We start from the raw sequence: 25,519 nt of genomic DNA, 5'->3' as shown, positions 1-25,519 counted from the left end.
GTCTAGAGGATGACCAGGACAGTGAAATGTCTCAAAATTTTTCCATATAAGAATCAGTTGAAGGAACCAAGTATGGTTAGCTTGGAGACAAAAAAGATAGAAGAGGGATATGGTAGCTGTCTTCAAGGACCATCATGAGAAGGACTGGCTAAATTAGTTTTGCTTGGTCTCAAAGGGCAGAACTAGGAGCAACAGCTATAAGTTGCAGACTGACAGATTTTAATTTTTTTTTATAAAGAAAATTTCCTAACAATTAGACTTGTCCAAAAGTGGAATGAGTATCCCAAGAAGCAGTGAATCCTTCCAACTAGAGGTCTTTGAGCCATGATTTAATGACTGCTTTGGGAGAGTATTGTGGAGATTCTCAGTCAGGTGTGTGTTGGAATAGATATCTTCTGAGATCCCCTCCATCTCTGGGATTCAAATATTCTGCCCATTCTGTGAATGTTATGCAAGACTGACACTAGTAAGATGTTGTCAGTTTCTGTAATTAAAATCATCTCTACAAAGGCAACCAACTGAAAAGAATAAAGAATGCCCCTCCTCCTTTCTATTTTCTAATATTGGCCAACTAAATAGAAACAATATGAACAGAATACACTGGGAAGATCACCTCCCTGGTTCTGTACTCTATACCTTTCATTCCACACTAAGGTCATATTGGCTACATTTTGACTGCCATATCCTGCTATTGACTTATATCGAGACTGGAGTCCATAAAAGTCTCCAGATCATTTTCAGACAAATTGCTTTCTAGCCACTCCTTTCCCTACTCCTATCATTGAGATTTATTGAAATTAAGTTTAGTATTTGTAGATTCATCCCTGTTACATTTCATCTTATTAGAACCAGTCCAATGTTCTGACACAATCTTCTGGAACCCTCACATTCCATTTGAAATGCTAGCTACACTTCCTAGTTTTGAGTCATTTGTAAACTTGATCAATATATCCAAGTCATTGATAAAAATGTGAAATAGCGAAGAGCCAAGCCTTCAATTAGAGGCCTCCTTCCAAGTTGTTTTTGAATCCTTATTGACAACTTTTGGAGTCCTTTCATTTAACCATATCCACATCCACCTAACCATACTGTTGTCTAACCCCACCTCGACATTTTGTTGACATAGATGATATCAGTAACTGCAAATACTTTGCTAAGATCTAGGTAAACTATATCTGTAGAATTCCCTTCATTTCCTGACTGAATAATCTTGTCAAAAAAAATCATACTATTCTGACCATTTTTCATGAAGTCATTATGTTTCTTTCTAGTCAGTGCTTCCTTTTCTAGATGTTCGTTCACCAGCCATACTTTTCATGCATTCTCAGACACATCCAATGTCGTATAATAATAATAATAATAATAATTAAGGTGAATATAGCACTTATGATGTGAGAGGCATTATGCTAAGTGCTTCACAATTATTATATCATTTGATCCTCACAACAACCCTGGGAGGTTAATGATATTAATATCCCTACTTTACAGATGAGGAAACTGAGGCAGACAGAAGTGAAGTGACTTGGCCAGGGATACACAGTGTCTGAAGCTGGATTTGAACTCAAATCTTTCTGACTCCAAGTCAGACATTCTATCTACTGTGTCACCTAGCTGCCTCATGTATGTATTCATGCATGCATGCATGCATGTGTACGTCTATGTGTAAGCATGTGTGCATGTGTATGTATACATGCATGTGCAATATGTTACCAAAGGGTCTGGGATGTGTATGTAAGCATATATATGTATATTTTTATATTATGGGGGCTTGTATTTGGAGGAAGGGAGGGCATGGTGAGTTAATGGAAGGTAATATGCAAAAAAGAGCATCAATAAAGCATTTTAAATGCACAGAACAAAAATAGATCAAAAAGGACATTTACAAATAAAGGATTTTCAATCAATCACCTAATCAGTTTATTACTAAATGCCAACACTATGCCAGGTGCTGAGGATATAAAGACAACAGTGAAATGGTGTTTGCAGTCTAGCCAGAGGGAGACAACAAAATAGATAAAAAAAGAAATTTTGGAGAGGAATGAAGGGGAATGTGGGCAGGTAGAAGGTGGTGCTGAAGCTGCCCTGTGAAGGAAACTAAAGATTCTAAGAGGAGGTGAGGGAGAGCATTCCATGTATAGGGGATGGCCAGTGCCAAGGCACGAAGATAGGTCCTGAAAAGTTCTCATCCTAAAGGGACCCTTCATTCTCTGGCCAGTTACCCAGAGAAAGGGGATGAGATCTGACCTTAAAAGTCATCTTTCTAAGCAAACTTTTAAAAGAACAAAACAGAACTGTCTATCCTTCATTCTCAAAGAGGACCAATGTCATCATGATGTCTTGACTTGCAAGTGAATTGGGTTTAAGTGAGGCGGAGCTGTGCAAAATCATTAGCCTCACTCTCTCCTCTAGAGTCATCAGAGTCCAGTGGCAAGACATAAATCAAGATGACTAGGGGTGACCCCTAAAAAGAGCAAGGTGAGTGCTCCATGGATGGAGGTGTGGCCAAGATGCCAAAATAATGACATGAAGTCCATAACAACAACCTGAAAAATTATTCTTAAAGTGGCTTCCAATAGCTGGAGACAAATGTCTCCTCAGCATTTAATCCATTTAATAAGGCTCTGTTTTACCTCCTTACATAGACAGAATCTTGTAATTTAAGACTTGAATTTGACTTTCTGGACCAACCCATGCAGAAATCCTCCTGACAACGTCCCTGACAGGTGGTCATACAGCCCTGTCCCAACACTTCTAGTGACACTTGCAGTGACAGCCCCCACCTGTTTATCAGAACAAAAGTACATATTACACATCAAGTGAAAGAGCTGGGGTCAGCCCAGATGGTGCAGTGGTTAAAGTCAATTCAACTGCTTTAACAATAATTATGCTAGCTAATGGTTACATAGTGCTTTTAGGATTACAAAACGCTTAATGTAGAACAATGGGGAAAGAGTATCTGCCTTTGGTCACTGAATCTTACCTGTGTACTCAATCAATCAAAAAGCATTTGTTAAGCCCTTACAGTGGGCCCTATCCTGTGCTAAGCATTTGTGCTAGAAGTGAACCAGTTATCAAGGACATTAAGGACATAATAACTTGGAAGAGAGGGAGTGCAACTTGTAGAGTGAATTGGAACTTGGGAGTATTGGGAAGGGCTCCATTTAGAAGGTGGCATCTGAACTGAGACTTGAAGGAAAACAGGGATTACAAGAAGCAGAGGGGCATTCCAAACACAGGGATGGTCAGTGCAAAGGCACAGAGGTGGGAGGTAGAGCATTGTGTTTGTGAAAAAGAGAGTAATCCAGATGGCTGATTTTTAGAGAGCATGAAGGGGAGTTAAATATTATATGCAACAATTTTTTTTATTGGATACATGATTTTTATCAGTGTAGGATGCTCCAGATCAGCAACTTATTCTAATGCAGATTGGTAACTTCTCTGGAATTTATAATCTTTGAGAGTATCCTGCTTATTAACATAAATTATGTATCTATATAGGCATATTGTTGTGTTTATTCGTTTCGGTCTGTGCAACTCTTCGTGACCCCATTTGAGGTTTTCCTGGCAAAGCTACTAGAGTGGTTTGCCATTTCCTTCTCTATTTTACAGATGAGAAACTGAGGCAAACAAAGTTAAGTGACTTGACTAGCGTCACATGGCTAGTGAGTGTCTGAATCCAGATTTGAACTCAGGTCTTCCTGACTCCAGGCCCAGTACTCTATCCACTGTGTCACTTAGCTGCCTTCTATAGGCATATAGATAGATATATAATCATACATATACACACATATACATATAACATGTATATATTGCATATATATGTATATAAGAGGCAACTTGGTATTGTATATAGGGAGCTAGCCTTGGAGCCTTAGGTTCAAGTCCTGGCATTGGCTGTGTGACCTTGGACAAGTTACTTAATTTGTTCTGGGTAACTAGTTAAGAGTATAAGTTGCAAAGAAGGTGCCAACCTTACTGGTACAGGGAATTTCCCAATTTGTGAGTTCCCTACATTGATGCAATCACAGGTCTAGGCTCTATCTATCTATGTCTGTCTGTCTGTCTTTGTCAGTCTGTCTATCTGTCTATCTATCTACCTTGATTTCAGTCTTGTGTGATGTAAGTGCATTTGTTTGTCTGGCTCCTGGTCAATGGCAGATGAACCTAGAAAATCTTGTGCCCAGTTCAAGCTTTACCAGCACAGATGTGGCTACTTACTTCTGTTCCCTTCTGCTGGCATGGGAAGTACAAGGCGATGAGGAAAAAGAAATTTCCCCCCTCATTTTCCAGTGTTCCCTAAATAGCAAGGGCACTTAACCTGGCATGGAAAAATCATACAGACTTATGTAACTTAAAAGAATTTAGAGGTCATAGGATCATAGAGTTAGATTTGGAAAAGACCACAGAGGCCACCTAATCCAACCCTCTCATTTTACAGATGAGAAGACTGAGGCTAGAAATGTTAAGTGACTTGCCCAAGGTGACACAGCTAGGAAGTCAGAGTCAAAATTTGAACCTAGGTGCTTTTGACTCCAAAGCTGGAGGCTTTCCACTCAAAACTTTTACCACAGAGCAATCTCTGCTCATGTCCCTCTCTAGGAGTCATATTCAATGCAATCGCATTTTTTGACTCTGTTTTGTCACACTTCTGCCCAGGATAAGTATGTCCTGGTAAGAGTGTCCTGACTTTTCACTTCGTGTGAGTTCCTTGATAGCACTGACTGTTCTCTTATTTTCTTTTGCATTCTTAGCACCTAACATAGAACTTGGCACACAGTTGTCGCTTAATAAATGCTTGTGGAATAAAGTGGAATTGATAAACACTGCCATGACCCTGTCGATGATGATACTTATTTTCTATCCGGGAGCCTAGGTGAAATGAGTAGGTGGCTTCAAGGGGCAGTGATATAATCAAATATCAAATTTGATAACATATAAAAATGCTTTGCAAACCTAGCAAGACCCTCAGATGTCATCTAGTCCATCACCTTCCCCCAACTTTACAGTTGAAGAAACTGATTCCCAGACAGGTGAAGACTCTTGCCCAAGTAAGTAGTAAGTGGCAACACTGAGATTCAAAAACAGATCCTTAAAATAATTTATCACTCTTTCCACCATACTACCACTCTGTGTATCACAGCAGGCATTCCTATTAGCAGGTAGGCTCCCTGAGGGCAAGGACTATTTCTGCCTTTTTTTTTTTTAACCCTCAGCCCTGAAGTTTGCTGATTGATTGATTTCACAATTATTTTATTATTACTTGTGATATCAATGCACCTCCAGCCCAAGATACCCCAACAAAGGACTCTGGGATCACCCTGAGCTCGTGGTTCCTGTCCTAGGGAACCTGACCTCAGAGAGGGAGATGAGGCTCTTCCTTTCTCTCTGGTTCTGACATTAGTCCAGAGTAACTCTAGGGAAATCTCCAAAGTTTAGATATAGCTGATGTCTAAAATCTTTCCAAAGTTTAGTGAAGGGGTCCTTTCTAGATAAAGTACTCAATAGATATAGGAAAACCATTTATTTCTTCCACCACAGAGACTGCGCAAGATGGCACATGTTAATGAAAAAAAAAGCAACCATAAAACATTGCAAATAGACCATTATATTCATTATACTCACCCTGGAAAGTTGTAGTTGTAGAGACAACTTTGTGGGATTGTTTTTCACTTTTACTTGAGGTTGTCACTCTCCAATCAGTTCACAAGGCCATACAATGATAACGGTTTTCATTAATTCTTCAGCTAAAGGATGATCTTACAATGGTTGACATATTTTTTATGGTAATTTTTATTTATTTTTTTGTTTTCAATATTTACTTCCACAAGATTTTGAGTTCCAATTTTTCACCTCATTTCACCCCTCCCCCCACCCCAAGATGGCATGCGTTCTAAATACCCCTTTCCCTAGTCTGCTTTCCCTTCTATCTCTCCCCCCCTTCTCTTATCCACTTCCTCTTCAATTTTCCTGGAGGGCAGGATGGATTTCTGTACCCCATTTCCTGTATTTCTTATGTCCCAGTTGCATGTGAAAACATTTTTTTTAAACATATGTTTTTAAAACTTCAGGTTCCAAATTTTCTCCCTTCCTCCCTCCCTCCCCACCCTTATTGATAAGACAAGCATCTAAATACAGGTTATATATGTGCAGTTATGCAAAACACTTCCATAGTAGACACACTGTGAAAAACTAACTCTATTTACCTTAATCCTATCCTGCCCACCCATTTATTCTATTCTTTCTTTTGACCCTTTCCCTCCTCAGAAGTATTTGTTTCTGATTACTCCCTTTCCTAATCTGCCCTCCTCTCTATCATTCCCCTACTCTCTTGTCCCCTTCCCCCCCCCCATTTTCCTGTAGGGTAAGACAGATTTCCATACCCAATTGAGTGTGTATGTTATTCCCTCCTTAAGTCAAATCCTATGAGAATAAGATTCACTTCTTCCCTCTCACCTTCCCCCATTTCCCCTCCACTGTAAAAGCCTTTTCTTTTCTGTTTTTTTTTTTGTGGGATAATTTACCCCATTCTACCCCTCCATTTCTCCTTCTCCTAGTATATTCCTCTCTCATCCCTTAATTTTACTCTCCAGATATGACACCTTCATTTTCAACTCACCCCGTGCTCTCTATCTATCTATCTATATCTATATATATGTACATATAATTTTTCCCCTCCAACTACCCTAATACTGACAAAGGTCTCATTAGTTACAAATATCATCTTTCCATGCAGGAATGTAAACAGTTCAACCTTAATAAGTCTCTTATGATTTTCTCTTTCCTGTTTACCTCTTCATGTTCCACTCGAGTCTTGTATTTGAAAATTAAATTTTCTATTCAACTCTGGTCTTTTCATCAAGAATGCTTGAAAGTCCTTTATTTCACTGAATGACCATTTTTTCCCCTGAAGGATTATACTAAGTTTTGCTGGGTAGGTGATTCTTGGTGGTAATCCTATCTCCTTTGCTCTCCGGAATATTATATGCCATGCCCTGCAGGCCCTTACTGTAGAAACAGCTAAATCTTGTGTTATCCTGATTGTGTTTCCACAATACTTGAATTGTTTCTTTCTGGATGCTTGTAATATTTTCTCCTTGACCTGGGAACTCTGGAATTTGGCTACAATATTCCTAGGAGTTTTCCTTTGGGGATCTCTTTCAGGAGGAGATCGGCAGATTCTTTCAATTTCTATTTTGCTCTCTGGTTCTAAAATATCAGGGCAGTTTTCCTTGATCATTTCTTGAAAGATGATGTCTAGGCTCTTTTTTTGATGATGGCTTTCAGATAGTCCAATAATTTTTAAATTCTCTCTCCTGGATCTATTTTCCAGGTCAGTTGTTTTTCCAATGAGAAATTTCACATTGTTTTCTAATTTGTCATTCTTTTGGATTTGTTTTACAGTGTCTTGATTTCTCATAAAGTCACTAGCTTCCAATTGCTCTATTCTAATTTTTAAGGAAGTATTTTCTTCAGTAATCTTTTGGACTTCCTTTTCCATTTGGCCAATTTTGCTTTTTAGGGCATTCTTCTCTTCATTGGCTTTTTGGACCTCTTTAGCTGTTTGGGTTAGGCTATTTTTGAAGGTGTTATTTTCTTCAGTATTTTTTTGGGTCTCCTTTAGCAAGCTGTTGATGTGTTTTTCATGATTTTCTTGCATCACTCTCAGTTTTTCCTCTACTTCTATTACTTGCTTCTCAAAATCCCTTTTGAGCTCTTCCAAGGCCTGGGACTGATTCATATTTTTCTTGGAGGCTTTGGATGTAGGAGCTTTGGCTTTGTTGTCTTCTTCTGGTTGTATGTTTTGATCTTCTTTGTCACCAAAGTAAGATAATATAGTCTGACTCTTTGTGCTGCTTGCTCATGATCCCAACCAATTACCTGAGTTTTAAACTCTTTGTTAAGGTAAGAATATGTTTCCAATGTGGAGAATGTACTGTCCCAAGCTTCGGGGGTTTGTAGAGCTCTTTTCAGAGGTACTTCTAGGGACCTGAAAAGTGTCAGTTCTTCCAAGGTGCTATGATAAGGGGCGAGGTGTTTCCTCTCCACCACCACAACAAGCTGCACCAAGCCAGCGCTCCTCCTCGCCCCAGGACCGCCCCTCAGAACTGTGACCCAGATCCAAGCACTGGTAAAGCAAGAGATTCCTGCCTCAGCACTGGCAAATAGATACCTGCAATCCCTCTCTGATCAGTCACTTGATTCCCCCTCAGTGTGTGGTCCAGAAGCTCAGGAAAAAGCCGCGGCCCCAGGCCGTGCTCGAGACTTGTGGCTGAGACCTAGCACCTCTCTCACCGCAGTCACAGACTTTTCCCACTGACTTTCTGAGTTGTCTTTGGCATTCAGGGGTTGAGAAGTCTGGAAACCGCCACAGCTGCCCGCAATTCAGTCCTCTGCGGCATGCTCCAGGGTCGCTGCGGCCCGCGCACCCATGCCGAACCGGGCTCCTCTCCCCTCCCCGCATGATATACCTTTCTGATCAACCATCCAGGTTATGTTGGGCTGGAAATTTGTTTCACTCTGTCTTTTGTGGGTTCTGCTGCTTTATAATTTGTTTAGAGCCATTTTTTTAGGTATTTGGAGGGCTTTGGGAGAGAGCTCAAGACAGTCACTGCTGTCCCTCCGCCATCTTGGCTCTGCCCCCAAAGGTTGACATCTTTAAGAAGCATATTGTTGTGGGTGACAGGCTTATAGAATCCTAGATCAAGAGCTAAAAGTGATGTCAGAGGCCATATACTCCAACTGCCTCATTTGACATTTGAAGAAACTGAGGCCCAGTGAAGTTAAGGAACATAGTCAAGATTATCCATATAGTAACTGTTGGAGGTGGGATTCCAACCAAGGTGGTCCGTGGTTATGCTCTTACCATACCATCTCTTCCCTATGTTTAGCTAGTGCCCAAATCAGGAACTCTTGACCCATGAAGTCATTTTTGAGGTTGGAAACGTCTATTTCTTAGCATCACTAATCACTGTTGTGGACTCAGAAAATATGGGAGGCAGCCAGGGACTAAACATTCAGTCTCAGGTCGTCCTAAACAAAACAGAACATGTGTCTCTCAGCCACATGCCTGTACTGTAAGATGCCATTATCACTGGGCAAGGAGGGAGGGGAGAGTTGGTGGTGCAGAGGAGAGAAATCCCCTCCTTCTCCTCTTGCTGGAAGTCTAAGAGAGAGGAACTGTATGTGTAGGACAATGGTGGAATCATTTAGGAGGCAGCTAGGTAGTGGGATGGATAGGCTGCTAGTCTTGGAGTGAGGAAGATTGGAGTTTAAATTCAGCCTCAGCCTCATTACTTGTGTGACCCTGGGTAAGTCACTTAACTTCTGTGTGCCTCAGTTTCCTCACCTATAAAATGGGGATAATAATGACCCTTTCCTCCTAGTGTTGAATGAAATGATATTTGTAAAGCACTTAAAGCTCTACATAAACGTATTTAGTACTAAATAAATGAATATATTCTATTACTAGCTAATACTATTATTGTTTTTACCATTATTTTTTTCAGTAAGGTTTCTAAATTTTATTTTACTTTTAACTTATGGAATAAAACAAGCATTTCCATAGCAGTAAACAAAAAAGATAATTACACGTGAAACTGCAAATATATTGTGTACAACTTGCTATTCCTTTTAAATATATGATAGTTATCATGTAAATTTCTTTTTTTCTTTTCTTTTTCTTTCCACCCCCCACTCTAAAGATGGCTACCATTACACCCAAATATGTGTACACACACACACACACACACACACACACACACAAAACAATATCGCTGTTACTGTATACAATGTTGTCATTATTATTATTATTTACAGCTCTTCTTATAGACAATGAAGGGGGATGTTCCTCCAACCAGAGGCCATTTTCCTAGTCCTTGGTCACTCATCATCTTGGACACAAGTTCCCTAGTAGTTAAGAACCAATCTGGAGTTCCCTGTGATATCCCAGCAAGGCACATGACCCTCAGCCAAGGATCAGAACACATTTCCACCTCTCAATACAGCAAATCAGACATTCCCTTCCTGCTACATCAAGTTGGTGGGCAACTGGGTGATAGAGTGGATAGAGCACTGGGCTTGGAATCAGGAAGCCCCCTCTTTATGAGTTCAAATCTGGTCTCAGACACTAGCTGTGTGACCCTGGGCAAGTCATTCAACCCTGTTTGCCTCAGTTCCTCATCTGTAAAAATGAGCTGGAGAAGGAAATAGCAAACCATTCTAGTATCTTTGCCCAAAAAAACCCCAATAACAGTAACAACATGAGCTGTATAGAAAAAAATATATAATTATATTGTATATTTCACAAGATTGTTGTAAGAACAGTGCTTCAGAAACCTTAAAATGCCATGGAAATATAAACCATACCTCATGTGGGTGCTCCCGAATTACAGTAATTGTTAACTATAAAGTCAGCATCTGTACAGCCCAGAGAAAACAGGAAAATAAATGGAAATTTTATCTTTGGAAGTGATTTCATGTACAAGGCATTTTGTCAAGGTTCAGACCGAAGATTAAATTTTGTGCATGTATATTTTGAATTTTTGACAAATCCCCCTAATATTTTTTTGTTTGTTTGTTTCAAATTTGGCATAATTTTAGCCTCTCGATTCTTCAGCTGTTATCGAGTGATGATATACTGTATGCCTTTATAGTATCACACTGTACTCGAGGCAGCATGCAACTCACATGACAGTCATCTAATATCTGTGACTCACGGTCCACAGGACCGGGACTCTGGCCATCTGGGATTTGTTTGAAGAGGTGTGAAATGACAGTATATGACATACAGCTCAGATATCAAGTACAGTGACCAGCATTTCAAAATCACAGCCCACCACCACACTCTTCTCATGACACAGCAGTCAATGAGACTGTGGCAATGGTTCATACTCAGAAAGGAGGCAAAGAGCAACATGACAAATAGCCTAAAAAAGGAGCCAAATGTGTCTCAACCCCTTTCTTAACACTCCATTCAGGGTTCTCAATATAGATAGAGATACATGGTATATTCCCTTACATTGTGCACCCAAGAAATAGTATTTATTATTTAATATTTTTACATTTTTATCTTTAAAAATAAATTTTAAAAAGTTAATAGAAGTACTGTGATAGATAGAGAGCAGACCTTGCTAGCTTAGATAGGACCTTGGAATAGATAGAAAGCAGACCTTGAAGCCAGGAAGACCTGGGTTCCAGTCCTACTTTGATATTTATCGGCTGTGTGACCTTGGGCAAATTACTTAGTTCTCTAAGACTACTAATTGCAGAGAAGGTACTGATCTGTATTGGTAGAGTTTTCCCATAGGGAAGAGTTTCTGATATTAATGGAATCATAAGTCCGGCTAAGTGGTATAAATGGCTAGAGTGCTAGGTCTATATTGGGAAATCAGGAAGACTCATCTTCTTGAGTTCAAATCTGGCCACAGATACTTACTAGCTGTGTGACCCTGGAGAATTCACTCAACCCCTATTTGCCTCAATTTCTGCATCTGCAAAATGAGCTGGAGGAGGAAACAGCAAACCAGTCCAGTAGTTTTGACAAGAAAACCCCAAATGGGGTCATGAAGAGTTGGACATGATTGAAAAACAACTCAACAACAACTATAACAACAAGATCCAGTCCCTATCCTTGACACTATATATTTTTGTTTTTTGGTGAGGTAATTAGGGTTAAGTGACTTGCCCAGGATCACACAACTGGTAATGTCAAGTGTCTGGTCTGAGACCAGATTTGAACTCAGGTCCTCCTGACTCCAGGGCCTGTGCTCTATCCACTGTGCTACCTAGCTGACCCTGACACTATTTTTTAATTGAATGGTAAAAGTGATCATGTCCATCAAACAAACTTAAAAAAAAACCAAACAACATGAAAACTTAAACATTATACATTTGTATAGTAAACAGCTCATGCTTTGAAATTTAGTTAAATTAAAAGGCAAAGCCATTTTTTTTTTTTGGAGACATTAGGGTGGGGTTTGGACCTATGGATCTCTATCCCATTTTCCCCCTTTTCTATTTCCTGGGAAGCAAGTAAATCTATAGTTGAGAGGTTTTATGATCTCCCTTCTCTCCCAATGACTAAAGGTCAAAGGCTTTGTTGCACCACCTGATTTGGGCCTTCTCTTTCTTATTGTTGGTTCCATTCCGCAACTTTCTTCTCCCTTTCTGAATTGACTTCTTGCTGCCATTCTTTGCCTTTTCTCCTACCTCTCTTCCCTCTCTCTCATTTCTCATCCCCTCAGGGCCAGGCTCTCCTTCCATTGCATAGTGATGGTTAGCTAATCTGACAAACTCATGATAATGTGCTAATGGGAGATTGCTATAGGAGTTCCTCAGGGATCTGACCAGCAGGATGATGGATCTGTCAGTTTTTAGATACCTTTTCAATCCTTCCAACTAAAAATAAAGGAGTTATGCACCAAATATAGAGTGAATACAGTGAAATCCACAAGAGAAGATAGAACTTGCTTACAAAGTAAAGACCTTGTGAATTTACAATGGAGAACTTTCAACCTAGAGGTCTGAGTCATTGCTCAATGTGGTTCCAGCTGCCAGCACAAGCAAATTTGGTGCTGTGCCCAGGTGCTAGCCAGAGTGTAGGAACCTAATGGACCTTACTGGCTACGGTGACTCTGCCAGAACAGCTTTTCTACCCCAGAAAGAAGCGGCATACACTGATTTTGCTCAGCCACATTAAAGAAAGGAGGAGTGGAGAAAAGAATCAGGTTGGCTAAAACCATGATGTCTTGAAACAGGGGTCCAAATTCTAACATAGGGATATATCCTCAGCAGCTGCAGTGACTTCATCCACCCCAAATCACTAGAAGTAGCAGATGTTGATTCTGCTCCACCAAATGAAGAAAAGGAAGAAAGCAGATGAGCCCCTCAGGGCCCTCCTTCAGTTGCTAGGTCTCTAGAGATAATAAATGATTATTATTTATTGTTTCTCTTATATTGTATTACTTGGATACTTTGATGGATCTCCAAGTTCATTGGTGTGGGTTCTCCCTCCCTAAATGCAACCCCTCATGACATTTCATTCTATATCCATGTTTTCCCCAAAATCCTCTATAGCAGAACTACTCAACTACCCATAGCTCTTCCTTTTAACATCTCAGAGGTTCAAATATAACACCCAGAGCGTCCGTCTCTTGCCTGTTACACATTCTATCTAACCTACTAACCTCTTTTTCTGTTATAAATGTCTTCAATAATATCTGTTGTGCCATTTCTCAAACACTTATAACTTCAATGTGTCTTCCAACTGCCCTTTGCATTACTTCTAATTTTGATTCTTCTGAGACCATGATGTTGCATGATTCACAATCATAATATGCTGTGGTGTGTGTGGGGGGGGTGGAAAGATTGTATTAAAAAGATTGGTTTTGTATCAAAGAGCAGTTTGGGATCACTGAAAGCTCAGCACAGTCTCTCAAATGCAATCTAGCAAAATATCCTATGATTCATTTTGAGGCTCAGTCCATCCTCAAGGCCTTTCTGAGATTACATATGTATATGTATATGTATATGTATATGTATATGTATGTGTATGTGTATGTGTATATGCATATGCATATGCATATGCATATCTATATATGTATATACACACATATACATACCCACATGTATGTATAATACACACATACATATATGTACATATATAATATACACACGTACACTGATATTATATATTTATATTTGATGTATATGTATATGTATATACATTTATATACCTACACACATATAAATATACACACATTTGCTATTGATTTAATTTAATGGCCTACTGCTCCAGCTGCCACAGCATAATCTGGATAGTTTTAGTCTTGTTCAGTGTGGGTACTTTATTTCTCTCATATTTCTGTGTATATCACTGGGGAGGCTCTGTAATGTCTCAGGGCTTACTAATTAGTACAGGGTCATCAACAAATAGGAACATTTGGGGGATCTTGACATCAATGGAGAATATTTTCTTTGGATTCTGCAGAAACGTCTTGTATGGAGGACTGGCCAGTATCTCAGGTGAACAAACTGTCTCCTTGTTTAATAGTCAGCATATCACAGAACTAAGGTATCTCCATCGTCACATCTGCCATAAAGTACTGCACCGTACTGATCTATGTGAGAGGGATGATTTCCCCAAGAGAACCTTCAAGGCTGCATTTTGTCCTAGGAAGTAAAATTATTTACAAAACACATCTATCAATTACCAATAGACCAGTGAAATCTTAGCTTCTCTATTCCTTTCAACGAGTTGTCAGGCCTTAAATACGTGGTGTCCTATAGAGAATCTTCTTTGAAAGGCTACCTTACTCCCATCTCGTATTTTCATCAAGGATCCCTATATGCATATGTGGCACATAGGGTTCCCCGCCCCCACAGACCAGAGATTTCAGGTCTTAATGTACAGACGGGGGTCTCCTATCCCACTGCTCTGGGGCCAGCGTCTTCTGCTCCAACGCCTGGATGTGGGGCAGCATTTCTCTACCAGGCACGAGCTCAGCAGCCGGCGTCTCTGCAGCAGCGGCTTCCCCTGGAACATGGAGACCACGAGGACTCTGAACCGGGGGCGCAGCTGGAGGGTGGTGGCCTCCCCCTCCACGTGCTCCGCTGCCGATTCCCGCAGTAGCTGCTCCCACCAGGCCTCAGCACTTGGCTCCATCGCGGCTGCCGAAGACCCGGCCTGCCCCAGGACCCTGAGCCGGTGCCTCTTCCACCCAGCTGCATGGACCATTCTTATAAATAGAGCGGAGAAGGTAGGCCTGTGAGTCAGCCATTGCTGGTATTATTTTGGTTGCATTTTTTGTTTTGGTAAAAAAAAAAAAATCCTGATTTAGTTTCCCCAAAAATGGTTTAACTTGTGAATTAAATAAAATAAAAATATGTCAATTCAGAGGAGGTTGGTCTTTAAAAAAAAAAACCAAACTTGGAAATGACTATATATGTATATATACACATACAGATCCACATTATATATATAAAGATATCTATATATCTATATATCTATACATACGGTATATGCAAATATAGTTTATATACACATAGAAAACACATTATTTACATATAATATGTATATGTGCGTATGTATGCATTTTATACATAATACATGTATTGCATATGTGTGTGTGTATATCTATATCTATATATAGATATAGATAGATAGATAGATAGATGAGACAGCACTTTGCAGTTAATAGAACCAGCCCTAAAACAGGGAAGACCTGAGTTCAATTCCTGCTGTGTACACACACTGACTGAGAGAGCTTGGACAAGTCACTTAATCTCTCATGGAAACTCTCTAAGACCATATGCCAGGTAGAAGGTGCTGACCTGCATTGATGAAGAAGTTTGCTCACCTGAGAGTTCCCTATGCCAGTGTAAGCACAGATCTATTTATTCCCCATTTCTATAACCAAGAAAGCACAGCCCTTTTAGCAATGGCTCTCTCTGGGTACCAACCCTTTTGTTGTTTGCTTGCTTGCTTGCTGCTCTCCCTCTCCCTTCTCTTTTGTCTCCTTCCTCCCCCTTCATTCTTCCCTTCCCTTTCTTCTCTCCCTTTCCTTCTTCCTCTCCTTTCCTTTCTCTCCTTCCTTCCCCTCTTTCTCCCTTCTTCCCCCTCTTTCTCCCTTCCTCCCTCTTCTCTTTCTTTCCCTTTTTCTTTCTTTCTCCCTCTCCTTTCCTTTCTCTTTTTTATTCCCCTCTTCCTCCTCTTCCCTTTCTTCTTCTTCATTTTCCTTTCCTTTTCCCTCCTTCTTTCTCCTCTTTCCTCCCTTTTTCTTCCTTTCACTCTACCCTTCCCTCAAACAGAGTGACAAAATTAGGGCTTCTTGATATGTAGGATGGCAAGGAAAGGGAGGGGGGATACGTATCTGATGACTGAAAGCAGAAAAATTGCCTAGGAAAATATGTACTTTTCTTGCACAATTACTCACTGAACTGGGTCAGTAAGCTCTGAGCCATTTTTACCCAGGAAGAATACACCTGTGGTGGGGGTGGGGCTGATGATGGCAGACTAATGTATGCAATCTGTTTGCAATACTCACCCCCTCTCTGTATCTCTTGAGTGGCAGGGTCCATCTCCGATGAACCTGTAAGATACTTGGCTAAACTCTAGGACCCAAAAATCCAGAGGTAACTTGTCTATTAATGCTGAAAAGGAACAAAGTAGCTCACAAGCTTAAAGCAAATGAAATTTTGTATAATTCACAATAAACTGAAAATACTAGAGACCCAGAAGTTATTATTGGTCTAGACTTTTTGTTGTTGTTGAGGCTTTTTCAGTTGTGTCTGACTCTTTGTGACCCCATTTGGGGTTTTCTTGGCAAAGATACTATACTGGTTTGCCATTTCCTTCTCCAGCTCATTTTACGGGTGAAGAAATTGAGGCAAACAGGATTCAGTGACTGACCCAGGGTCACACAGCTAATAAGTGGCCAGATTTGAACTCAGGAAGATGAGACTTCCTGAATCTAGGCCTGACACTCTATCCACCGCACCACCTACCTACCACCCAGCACCCTAAATTTAACCAGTTTTTGAAATAATGGATAAGGAGGTTGCATTTCATCACGGAGTTAGGGCCAGTGTTTGGCTTAGCAATTCTCCAGATGTGGAGGCCTACTTGTTCCTGTTGCTGCTTCGTGTGCGCTTGGCATAAAGTTATAAACTGCAGCAAATCAAGCCCCAGCATTGAAACCCGAAGGCCCGGCTCTACTCATTGACTGGAAATGCTGTGTTAAAGTCATACCTTACGTTTTATAGTACTTTTAAAAAATTCAGTTGATTTTTAAGAGCCGAAATTTAAAAGTGAGGACTTAGGGTAGGCATGATCATCAGGTTCTATCTGTTCTCTTCTTTGACGCTGACCTCATCACCTCAAGCCTGGATGATCTCCCTGCCTCGAGTCTCTCCCCACTCCAGTCCATCCGTTGCTCAACTATCAAAGCATTCTTCCTAAAATGCAGGTCTGACCATATTACCTCCTTATTCAATAAACTCTAAGTGATTCCCCATAACCTTCTGAGTCAAATAAGTCTCTTCTTGGCTTTTAAAGCCCATGATAATCTGGTCCCTTCCAATCTTTCCGATCCTCTTATGTCATGTATTCCACAGGACAACGGCATTGGCCTGCTTGATGGTCCTCTCACAGGCCGTGCCACTCCCAATGCTGTGCATTTTCATGGGTGATCCTTCATGCCTGGAATTCTTTCTAGTGCTCTTTCCATTACTCCATGCTGTAGAAATTTGTTTAAAGTGATGCCATTAGTAAGCAGAAAATTGAGGACTAAAACTCATTATTCTTTTGACTTCTAGATCTACACTCTTCATTATGCCCTGGTTGGTTGGTTGGTGGTGGTTGTCCTTTGTCCTTGAAGAGGACCAAAATGACATCACTATGTTGGAGTCAAGTTATAGTACATTGACTGTGGCTGATCAGACCATTATAAGCTCAGAAGGCCCTGCCACAGGGTGAGCACCAATAGTCCACGTGAACATTTGGGGTGGATTTTCTAAATTTGTGCATCTCATGTTTCTTTTGAGCTTTTGAAATTCTGCTTTTTCCATAGAGCACAGGGCCTTCTTTGATGTGGGCACACCGTATGTATGGTACTTTGCCAGTGTCTCCCATGTCACAAAATTACATTATACCCTAATACCCCTTTTAAAGAAATTTATATTGAGCTACTTTGTATTTATATCACCTTCATTTTCAAGTATATCTCTTCCTTTCCCCTCCTAGAGAATCAATCCTTATAATGAAGGCTAAAAAGGAAAGAAAAACCACTCGGTTCAGCAAAACTAACAAACACACCATCTGATTCTGGCAGCATATGCAGTGTTCCACTTTCCAATTTCCTCACCTCTGCAAAGAGAGGGAGGTTATTTTATCTTTTCTTCTTTGAGGCCAACCATTATAATTTTATAATGTTCGGTTTCCTTTTTGTTGTTTCCGTTTACATTGTTTTAGTTTAAGTCAAGGTTCTTATCAAGGTTTCATCAGGCTTGGCTTGATCTTGCTTCCTGGTGGAACATACAGAGGAAATAGACTCAGGAGTTCTGTCACTTAAGGTTAATAGAGATGTGAGAATCAAGGTAACATGCCATATTTATTGTATATCTTCTGGTGCGGTTGTGGGCAGAGGAGGGCTGGTCCCCACACCCACCCCTAGCCCCTTCCTCCATGTCCTCAGTCTGAGGCCTAGAATTATAGAAACCTGTCCTTACGAGTCCTAACTCAGCATCCTAGTACAGCCTAGGACACAGGCCTAGAGGCTGCCCAGGCCATGAATGCCACCACTGTTTATTGTAAGATGAATGTGTATATGTATATGTATGCACATATATGTATATAAATGTGTATGTGTATGCATGAGGGCATCCATGTGTATGTATATGTATATACACAGACACACACACATGAATAGTATATTATATGTGTAAAATTAAATATATATTTTTAAAAGATAGGAACCTAATAAATGGTAGCATAGTTTATACACACATATGCATACACACAAATAAATTACATATATACATATTTTAAAACTTTGCTACTAATTTATTAGGTTCCTATCTTTTAAAAAATGTGTCACTGACATTGTACCCCTAACCCCATTTTCTCCATAAATCCTATGGTTTTTATTCCTTGATTTTGCATAGCTTGGGTGCTTTTGAGGAATGCATATGTTGTAGCATATAACCAGTTGTGTAACAAGTGCAGATTATAGCAGAATTGTCTGTATGTTCAAGAAAGGCAGTTCTCACCCTCAAAGAGTTTGCTTTCTAATGGGAGAAGACAACATATGAAGCATAGCTGTTGAGAGATGGGAGGGGATACCATGGTGGCAGAAATAGATAGAAGAAACAGATAACCCATACAGATAAATTTCAAGAGAAACTAGACAGACCATTAAACAGTCATCCAGGAAAAGATATCAGTCTAACTGGAGGAACGGCATCTTCATTTTTACATGATACCAAAAAAAGAAGAAGGAAATTATGGAAAGAGAAATTCCTTTAAAATTAACTAGAAAATACACAATATTTGGATGTTAACTTAAGAGACACATTCAGGACACATAAGCACTACAAAACATTTTCGTAGAAAGAAAGGAAGACATAATTGGACAGAGATTCATTGTTCATGTATGAGTCAGGTCAATACAATAACAAATGACAATGATATACCTAAATAAATTTGTGGATTTAGGGATATACCGTGCTTTCTAACAAGGTGTTACTTTATAGAACTAGACAAAAGAACAACAAAATTCATTTGGAGGAACAAAAGGACTAGAATATCGAGGGAAAAGAACAAATTATTAGTAACAATTATCAAAATTACTTGCAACAGATTAAAAAATAGAAAAACAGAGAACTGTGACAGACTAGGAAGATTCAGAAGCAGCTGAACACAGTAGCTCAGTATTTGACGAAACCAAAAACCTGAACTGTTGGAGGAAGGACTCTGACAAGAATTGTTAGGAAAACTAAAACACAATCTGGCAGAAGACAAGTGTAGAGCAACATCTTGCACAATGGAACACAATAAGCTCCAAATGGATACTTGACCTAAAAATGAAAGGAGATGCCATTCACATTTATAACTAGTGGCAGAGTTATTAACCAAAAATAACAATAACAATAACACACACAAAATCCAGAGGTGATCGGAAAAGATAAAGATAATTTTAGTTAAAAAAATAGAATGATGTTGCATGAAAAGAATCAATACAATTAAAATAAGATAAATTTTTGAGTGGAGAAAAATCTTTGCATAAAATCTCTCTGATAAAAGTCTGATAGCCAAACTAGCAAACAGTAGAATTACCAAAAATATTCAGAACTAAGGGCTTTCTACCAATGAAAATCAGCATTTTCTCTGCTCCTCTAGTCTTGGAGAATTGGCTAGAGCACCAAGAGAGTATGTTTTATCTAAGTCACACACCCACTAAGTGTCAGAGGTTAGACTTAAACCTAGATCTTCTGGCTTTGAGGCCAGCTCTGTATGAATTATGACATAGTAAAAATGGCAGTATTTTTCAAACTAATTTACAGATAAAATGAAATACCAATCAATATACCAATAGATTATTTCATAGAATTAGACAAATTCTTAACAAAATTCATATGAACAAATATTTAAGCTTATAGGATATCAAGAAGAATTATGAAAAAATAAAACTTGTGGAAGGGGGCTACCATTGCCAGATATCAAAAGGTACAACAAAGCAGTAATTATGAAAAATATCTCTAATTGTTAAATGAAAAGGTAAATAGATCAATAGAGCCAACCTCAGAAATGAAGCCCAGTGAACATAAAAGACTAGAACATATTTAACTTATGTGTAAAAGACAATGGGAAATGAAATGACTAATCAGTAAAAGTAAAATAAAATAAAATAAAACTTCCAAGAAAACTAGATGGCTGTATGGCAAAAAACAAACAAACAAACAAAAATTTAGAGCCAGTCCTCCAAACATATGCCACAATAAGCTTTAACTGGATCAAAGATCGAGTGATCGATCGTGATCAATCGATCAATCTGTCTGTCTATCTATCCATCTATCTAATAACAAATGCTAAAAAACTAGGAGAAAAATAAATCATATCTATATTTACTATGGAGAAGGACATTTTTACTAACAAAACAAAAAGAAGAAATCACTGGAGACAAAGTTGCTGAGTTTGATTGTATAAAGATAAAATGTTTTTTCACAACAGAAAGCAATATCTCTAAAAAGAAAAGCAAACAAAACATATGGAGAAAATATTTAAATTAATTATATCAGACATAAAAATTTAGTGTCTAGATCTATGAGGAACTGACCCTTGACTCTTCAGCTTCCTTTACCTTGCAAATCCAATCAGTTGTCAAATCTGGTCAATTCTTCCTCTTCAACACCTCCTGCATCCATATCCTGTACATTCACCAAGCCACCCTCTAGTTCAGGCTTTCATGACCTCTCACTGGGAAGATGTCTCCTAATTGGTTTACCAGTGCCTAGGGTCTATCATTTTCAATTTACTCATAGCTGCCAAATTGGTATTCCTAAAACACAAGTCTAATCAAGTCACTTGAGGTACTCTTCATGACCTCTTCTATTTGGAATGTTAAGTTGTTCACAATTTGGTACAGTCTTTCTAAGATGATTGTATATCACTCCCTATTATGCCCTCTACTTCCCAGCCAAATGTTACCCCACCATATATGACGTTCTATTTCCCAAATCCATACCTTGGCAGAGATTGCTATCCATACTTGGAATTCTTATAGTCTTTGATTACACTTCTTGGAATCCCTAGCTCTCTTTAATGGTTAGTTGAAATGCCATCTCCTACATGGGACCTTGACTGATTCTTCCAGTTCTTAGAGCCCCCCAAATCACTTTATATTTATTTTTGTAGGTATCCTGTACTAACTTCAAATACTGGAAGACAGTTTTCATGCTATTCCTCACCTCCACCCCAAATTTCCTCTGCTTGAGTCCCAAAATGCCCAGTTCCTTCAACTAATTCTCATGTAACCCAGACTTAAGGCTCTTCAACATCCAACATCCTACTTTCTCTCCTCTGGATGCTCTCTACCTTATCAGTGTTCTTCTTCCTTTCCTTGATAAGGGAAGATTCAGATACTACTTCTACCTTTAAAGCTGTCCTTCTCCAAAGTCATTCTGAGGACCTGCCTTCTCTTTTCTGTAACCAGGAAATTTCTTCTTAAAAGATGTGAGTAGGTATGGGCTTTACTTTTTTTGGAGATGGAAATCCCATTGGGATTCCATTGGACCTACTTGACCATACCTTAAATCCAAATCACTCTGGCTCTCATTTATTGGCCAACCATAGGTCCCATCCCAAGCCGCATTTGGTCATTGTTTGGGTTTTGATGGATCAGAGTGACTGCAAATAGCAATTATTTCTGTTCTGGCCAGAAACGCTCCCAGTTTGTTTGTTTTTTTAAGTTGGCAAAATAGGTCATCTTTTGCCTCATTTCTTACCTAGCCTTAAATCACTGAATGGATGTTTCCTCAGACAAACTGAGACTTGGGAAAGACCTTAGCTTAAAAAGGTCTCATCTCTATTCATCCTGATCTATGTCTTGCCGCTGGACTCAGATGACCCTGGAGGGGAGAGTGAGGCTGATGACTTTGCACAGCTCTGCCTCATTTAAATCCAATTCACTTGCAAGTTAAGACATCACTCTTCTGATTTCATTGGTCATCTTCGAGAATGAAGGACAAACAACAATCTGTGATGGAAATCCATAGTAGAAAGAATGCTGAATTTGGGGTTAGATGACGTAGGCTCAAGCCATGTAGTCATACTTATTTTTTCTTCTGAGTTAAGAGGAAAATCTTTCCTTGCCTCTGTGGCCCACGGTTAGCCATTAGAAATATGTTCCTACACTCCTCCCCATCTCATTTTTCCCAGTCAGTTTCCTGATTTAGAAGATAAGCAAACCCAATCAATTTTGTAACCAATTAAGAGCTACCTATTTCTAAAGGGCTAAACTACTTACCTTTCAACTTCTATGTGTTCAGAAGGGCTAAGTCTTAACTTCTTCTGACCTTAGAATAAGGACAGAAAAGAGAATAAAACTTTTTTAGTTGGAGGTATGGAATTAACACCCCCTGTGCAGACATTGAACACCTTGGTCTGCAGTGAGCTAGGTAAGAGGGTACAAGGATTAAACTGATCACTAAGTATACTGAACCAGGGCAGCAGTCAAAATTCCAACTGATCATAGGAAGATGTGTGATCATCTTTGAGGTGGGATATATGTCAACAGTTAATAGTGTGTGTAATTGTGTGTGTGTGTGTGTGTGTGTGTAATTTTATGTGCAGTATGTTGAACTGACAGGTCAACCAATTCTGAAAACATACCTTTCTACTCCAATCCATTGTTGTCTTGCCTTTTATAGATTTTCTGGGAATTTTATTCATTCTTTCTCCCACTTTGTATGTATCTTATCTCGGAGTTGTATTTCTTGCAGCAGTTTGGCCTTTTTTTTTAAGTATTATTTTATTTTCAATTAACAAATATTTTTCTCTTCACCCCATGTTTAAAAGAAAAAAGGAAAAACAAAACCCTTGTAACAAATATGCATAGTCATGTAAAAAAAAATCCCCATGTCCAAAAATGTATCTCATTCTGTGTTTTGAATCCTTCATGCCCATGTTAGGAGGGAATTAGCAGAGTTCAACAGCAGTGCTCTGGAATCATGGCTGCTCAATTCATTGATCAGAATTCTTAAGTTTTTCAGAGACGTTTGTCTTTTAATATTGACATTATTGTATGCGTTATTCTGCTCCTCAGCATTGTATTCTTATATATTCTGCTACTCTTGTTGTTCAGTGATTTCAGTTATGACCCCATTTGGAGTTTTCTTGGGAAAGATACTGGAGTGGTTTGCCATTTCCTTCTCTAGCTCATTTTACAGATGAGGAAACTGAAGCAAAAAGGGTTAAGTGACTTGCCCAGGGTCACACAGCTGATAAGTGGCTGAGGCCAATTTGAACTCAGGAAGATGTGTCTTCCTGACTCCAGGCCTAGCACGCTATCCACTGCACCACATAACTGTCCATCACAATTAGACCTGTTAAAAAGTAGAATGAACTGATAAGAAGGTGGTTGGTTTTCCCTCCTTGCAATTTCTACATGGGCAGGCTAGATGCCATTTATCAGGCAGGTTATAGTGGGTGCCTGTGTAAGTCCCTCCCAACTCTTAAATTCTTTGATTCCATGAAATTGTTTCTGAGTGTGTGAATGTTGTGTCCACTGTATTTTTACATTCATCAGAATCACAAAATATTAAACTAGAAAGGTACCTTAGAGGGTCATCTAGATGAGAAGCTTCCAATCTTTCAAAATATAAGTACACTTCTTAATGTTAAAAAATTATAGAACCTTACATGAAAATAGAGAAGCTGTGTGGCATAAGGGATGAAGCACTGGAGCTGGAAACCAGAAGATCTGGTTTTAAATCCCTCCTCAAACACTAAAAAGTTGGATGACCCTGGGAAAATTACTTAATCTTCATCAGGTTCAGTTTCCTTAGCTGTAAAATGGGAATAATGATAGCACCTATATCACAGGTTTTCTTTCTTTCTTTAAAAATGAGTATAAAATGAGCATTAAATAAATCAGAAGGACTTTTAAAAACTTAAAGTTTCACAAAATGTGAGGTAACATTATTAGTAATATTCTTTGAAAAAATACATGATGACAAATACTACTACGAATTTACTTATGCCTTTGAATAGACTTGTGTCTTACTAAATACATGTGCATCTACATGTATTTTTAAAAAACAGATATGTATGTATGTGTGTGTGTGTGTGTGTGTATACATAGAGGTATATTTGTGAGCCTTTATTTATTTGGTTTACAGAAGGCATGCATATTTGTTTATTATCTTATGTTATTTAATGAGTTGGCTGGGGCTGCTCTTCAGTTTTCAGAGATTGGATGTCTGGTGGAAGCAAAGAAACTCTCTACCCTAGATCTGGTTCCACATCTACATTATTTAATACAGCAAGTACAGAAAATCCACTTTCACAAACATATGTGGCAGGAAAAGGCATCAGGTACTTACTTATTTCCCAGTGTTATCAAACAGTTCTGGGTTCTCAGAACGAACACGTAAGGTAAGAGTCAAGCAGGTGCTTCTTTTTTCCCTAATACAGATGGGTCTTAAAGATTTGTTACAGATTCTATTTAGCTTATGAGGAGTCAAAAACACCAACAACGTCTTGTGTATCTTCCTAAAGTCTACATCTTGAAGTTATAAAAATCAAGATCAAATGACAATTCTTGGGGCACACGTACATTCTTGCAATTGCTTTGCATCTCTTCCTCTCCCTCTCTCTCCCCATGGCTCCCAGGTTGGGAGATGCTAATATGAAAGGTCCCAGATGTAGAGCTGGATGGGACCTTAGGGGACATCTAATCCAAGTCCCTCCTTTTACAGATGAAGAAACTGAGGCCCCAACAGATAAGATGACTTTCCGAAAGTTACAAAAGTAGTAACAGCACAGAATCAGGATTTGAGCTGAATTTCTCTGATTCCCAAATCCAAAATTCTTTCTACTATGTCATACTACTTACATTGTGAGATATAGGAAGAGTCTTAACTGAGAGGGGCCAATGTTGGGAGTTTCTGAACTCTTTCAAATATGGCTTCTTGGAAATAAGCTACATCTTCAACATCCTCATTGCACAGAGCTGATGCCCTGTCATGGGGAGAATAGAAGGAAAGCTTCTTCCTGCTTTCTGGGGGAGGCAGCTGTGGATTTATCTGAAATACTGCATAGTCTTTTGTTTTCTTTCCTTTAATCATCAGGAAATAAAGTATAGAAAGGAATATAAACAGAGCCATTTTGTTAATATCTTGCTAAATTAAATACATATATCTCCATATCTATAATTATCCCTTTCTTTTTTCTTTCTTCTCTCTCTCTTTTCTTCCTCCCACCCTCCTTTCTTCCTTCCTTCCCTCTTTTCTTTCTTTCTTTCTT

The 25,519-nt window shown here is 39.1% G+C and overlaps 1 pseudogene; it reads right to left on the bottom strand.

Moving 5' to 3' along the window:
• Positions 1 to 14,399: 14,399 nt before the first annotated feature.
• On the bottom strand, positions 14,400 to 14,662 carry LOC114025691 (annotated as a pseudogene).
• Between the last annotated feature and the right edge of the window lie 10,857 nt (positions 14,663 to 25,519).

Source organism: Vombatus ursinus, unplaced genomic scaffold (assembly GCF_900497805.2).
Source record: "Vombatus ursinus unplaced genomic scaffold, bare-nosed wombat genome assembly UNPS02014832.1, whole genome shotgun sequence".
In the NCBI taxonomy this organism is placed as follows: domain Eukaryota; kingdom Metazoa; phylum Chordata; class Mammalia; order Diprotodontia; family Vombatidae; genus Vombatus; species Vombatus ursinus.
Note: the sequence above shows the minus strand (reverse complement) of the source record. Positions and strands in the feature narration are given on the sequence as shown.